Here is a 4,699-nt window from a genome sequence, read left to right on the forward strand (position 1 = left end):
AATGAGAAGGGGTTCCCAGAGGTCTTGGTCCAGTGGAAAGCTAAACATCTCACTTTGGAAATGACCAAGAAAAATGTCATGCTAAATGTTCATGGCCCCTGTNGGAACGGCCCCCAGAGAGTGCTGTCTGGCTACTCAGTGGCTCCTGGACATGAACTCACTTCCTCTCCAGCACAGACTCTCATCCCCTGGGCATGAAACTTCTGGCTTTGTTTTCATGTGCTCTTCTTCCATACCATACGTAGATCATCAAACTAGATGCCCCCCTCTCTGTCATGTGTGGGGCACGTGCAGTTTAAAGGGGTTATTTAAAAAAAAAATAGCAGAATTTGGTTTTGAAAAAAATCTAACCTTCATTTGTAGCTCACAATTGGGGTCAGTAGGCCAACTGCTCAGTGTCCACTTTGCCACTTAATTGAGATAATCAGTGTCATGGACTAAGTTGGAAATGAGACCCAAATGGTGGCTCCTGGCATTCCGTGGGCTTGTAAAACAGATGCNTAATAGACTGGATTGTTATTTCTTCATAAAAGTGGTTGAAAGGATTTGGGCCTGTATAGTTAGGGCAGGCTTCTGGCTTTTCCAGGACAACTAAATTCTATAGAACTACCAAAAGAATGGGGTGGTTTTATGTCTGCAACAATGGAGCAGGTGGAGAAGGGGTCGGAGGTGGGGAGAGAGGGTGGGAGAAATTGAGAAGATGGGAGGTAGCACTTAGCCCTACCCAGACATTTGGGTCTGAGACTTACTAGTGGCTGTGTCTGCATCACCCAGGACTTCAGTTTCCAATACGGTAGTCACTGGTCACATGTGACTATTCAGTTACATGAACTAGAAGTAAAAGTGTACCTTCTCAATCGTATTAGCCACATGTAACCAAATGATACTAGACAATGCAGAATAGAGGCTTTCCATTATTCCAGAAAGTTCTGTTAGATGGCTGGCTCTGAATACTCCTCTCCACTGGATAGTATGAACCCAACAAGAAAGAGGCAAGAAAGAGGAGACGGTGAAAGGTTATCGAAGAATATCAAACTTATTTCANCGCTAATGCTATATTCAAAACTTGAGTCGTGGCTTGTGTGATGGGAGGAGAAGTAATACAGTCTGTGCTTAGGGAACGTAAGCATGGGCTGGGCATCTCTACCACAGTGACCTGAGCAGAAGTGCGGTGCTGTTTTAGACACNCCACCACCATCACCACCAACACATTCCTAATAGTACCAGCCAAATTTNTAAGGGACTTTAATTCATCCTAGTATGCAGTGTTGCAAGTATTGCTGGGAACTGACCACAACACTTTGTGTCTGTTATACAAGGACTGTGCCTCTGACCTACATCCCAAGTCCTCTTATATCATTCTTAATTGAGCCTCATGGATATTACCTATTACTAGAAAAACAAAGAATCTAAATATTAGTAGGGGTTGGCCATTAGGTACAGAGGAATGCCTAATTAGTGGTTGACAACTTTACTTGACAGGAAAAAAGCCAGGTTAGACTTCTCATCACTGAGGAAGGCAGGTGTCATATAGAAAAGCTATTTTGTTTGTATGTTCTAAGCCAAGCNATGACAAGACTTTTTTTTGTAAAGGGCCAGATTAAGAAATATTTTAGGTCNTGTGGGTCATACAGCTGTTTATCAGTCTCAGCCATCACTGTAACGTGTGCCTGTGCTTCACTGAAGCTTTTCAGAACAGGTGGTGGGTTGAATTTGCTCCTGGGCACATCTGTTCTAAGCTGTTTCCCAGATCTCTTCTTTTCTACCCTGATTCAGCTTGGTCATCAAATTGACTGAAGTAAGAGCTNTCTAGGGGATTGGTAAAATTCGCTCCTGCCTGTGTCTGAGGGCTTTTCTGGAGAGGGCTGACATATGGAATAGCCACTGAGGGCATAAGACCTTCCTGGAATGTGGACAGCAGTGATCTGAATGGAGTAAAATGGATGGAGGGAAACCCAGCCAGCTGGATGTATTCTTCTATAGAACTGCTATAGCTTTTGCTTTTNTTGCATCCTTTCCCATGGGGATGCATTCCAGAAAGTCTCCATGGAGCATCCAGACTGTCAGTCTTGAGTTAGGACTCCATCACTGGACCTCTTTTTCTAATGCTTTTATCCTGGACTAAGAAATTGCTGGGCTCTGTCTCTCTGGTGTACACACTCCAGTGTATCAGGACTCTCTAATCTCCAGTCATGTAGTCCAATCCAGTAAATCCCCTATACATATGTATAAATAAATATTTATATACATATTATTGGTTATGTTCCTCTAGAGAACCCTAACAATTCACCTTCTTGGCAAAATTACACTTCTCTTCTTATTCCCTCCAGAAGAGTAGTAAGTGTAAAAATGGAAATATTGGGGGTGTATATATAGAATTAGCTTTTTCACTGGGCACAAAAACTCTACTTGAGTTAATTAAACTTAATTTTCATGACANTTTGAGTTTGATTTTATGGTTCTNGGCTTCCAGAAGGGGAAGCTGAGGTGATGTNGGGTGACGAGGTGTCACACAGCAGACAGAGCTGGGATCAAAGGCCAACTTTAGTTCATGAGCAGAACTGGATCCAGAGTGCAATGGTATATGTTTCACTCTGAGCCAGTGTTGCACAAAACACCACTGTTTAATATTCCCCAGCATGGTAATCAGGGAGGAACTCAGCCGGAGCTATTCCCAGAGGGTGGAAACAAGAGCAGGGGCTGAAAAAGAAATTACATAGACAGTAGCTGGNTGTAGATGGGTTTTGTCTGAAACACCTGTGTGTTAAAATGGCTCGAGGAAGACGTACACTGTGTAGCAGCCCGTGGGCTCTGGGGGCATCCAGAGAAGTCAATATTAGGATGAGCAGGAAGGCTTATTAATTTGCCCGGCAGTCACTTTTAGCCCTGTCTTGTCGTATTCAATAAAGGGATATCTGTCTTTGACATCAACTTCACTTCTCTTTAGTTCCTGTCTCTTAAAAAAGAAAATCACAAAATCAGGAAGCTGCATATAGAAAAACAGGCCCCACTGGAATAGAAGAGCAGGGGCCAGATTTTGTTTGTTAAGCATTTTGTGGATTCTCCTTTGTTGTAGGAAGTGTGGGTGTTAAGGGTGGTGAAGAAGGAGCCAGAATGAAGAAGAAGCAGTGGGGGAAAAGATTGATCCGCTGTGTTGCTGAGAGCGAATGCAGGTGAGAGGGAATGAAGTAAACAGGCCTGTGGGTTGCTCTTAGAGAGAACTGGGGTGAGGCTAGTGGGTGAGATGCTCTGGGAGTCTGAGGAAGGAAAGGTAAAATGGCCCTGAGAAATTCTATGAAGGTCACAAGTTGGATGCTGCACACCATTCTGAAGCTGGATGTCAAGTTTCCATTGAAATCATTTCTGTTCTGCAAGAGACAACTCAACACAGACATCAGACCGTACTGGAAATGCACTAGTGAAGTGACCCCATGTATTCAATTCTGGGAATCTAATGCCTTCTGATTCCATGGGCTTTTGCACACATACATTAAGGCACCTTCAAATACACATTGATAAACTAAACAAATAAAACTTTAAGGTATCTCTGAGAACAAAAGAGAGAGGAGGCCAATAGGCACCATCCTCCCATGGCCTGAGCTTCAGTTTCAATTCCAGGTTCCTGCCTTGAGTTTCTGCCTTAGCTTCCCTCCTTAGTCGAGTGTAAGCTATAAGATGAAATACACTCTTTCCACCAAGAGTTGCTCTTGGTCACGGGGTTTATCACAGGAACATAACCCCAAACTAGAACAACACACATTCAGTAACTGCCTATTGGGATATTAAGGGGAGAGAACACAGACAGTGTAGAAATGTTTCTTCATGCTCAGGATTCCAACCCAGGTCCCTTCTAGTTCTGTGATGTCAANGAGCTCTGACCTTTACAATAGCTCTACAGGGGATGCCGAGGTTTTATGAACTCAAGATGCCTAGAGCTGGAGACTGGAGTCCTGACAGCACACTCCTCATGAGTCTCTCCTTTGTAGAATAATACATTGTAGAGTCATTTAACCAATCAAAGCCTCCTCTGAAAAGAGTGTGTGCCTAAAGGATGCCTCAGATAAAGAGAAGGAGAAAAAATAAACTCACCATGAAGCAACATCTTGCCCCCTTTTTGGGTCATATTTCTTGGATGATATTTTGGACACACTAAACTAGTCCATTTGTTTATTTNTATCGCTCTTTTCCCAGACCTATTCAATAGTACCTGTTCTCCAAATTCACTCTCTAACCCCTTTAATGGGAACTGAGAACCACAGAAAAAGAAAAGAGAGAAGAGGGTCTTAGACCGCACACACACACACACACACACACACACCTAGAACACAAGTAATAATGCTGAGAATTATATTGGGAAACTGTAAGTTAAAGTTTTTTAAAATTGTGTATTTGTGTGTATATGTGTATATGCAAATGCAAAGGTATGGGTGGTCAACCTAGTGTGTTGGTCTTGGTCTTTCACTTTGCTTGAGACAGAGTCTTGCCAATGTGTACACCAGGCTAGTTGGACAGGGATTGTCTTATCTTGGTGTTTTATCTCACCATAAAAGCACTAGCAGTGCCAGCATGTCCTATTGTGTCTGGCTTTACGTGATGTGGTGGTTTGAATGAGAATGGGCCCCATAAACTTATATATTTGAATGTTTGGTTCTTAGAAGGTAGACTCTTAGGAAAGGAGTCAGGGTGTAGCCTTGTTAGA

This window comes from Mus caroli, chromosome 6 (assembly GCF_900094665.2).
Source record: "Mus caroli chromosome 6, CAROLI_EIJ_v1.1, whole genome shotgun sequence".
NCBI lineage: Eukaryota > Metazoa > Chordata > Mammalia > Rodentia > Muridae > Mus > Mus caroli.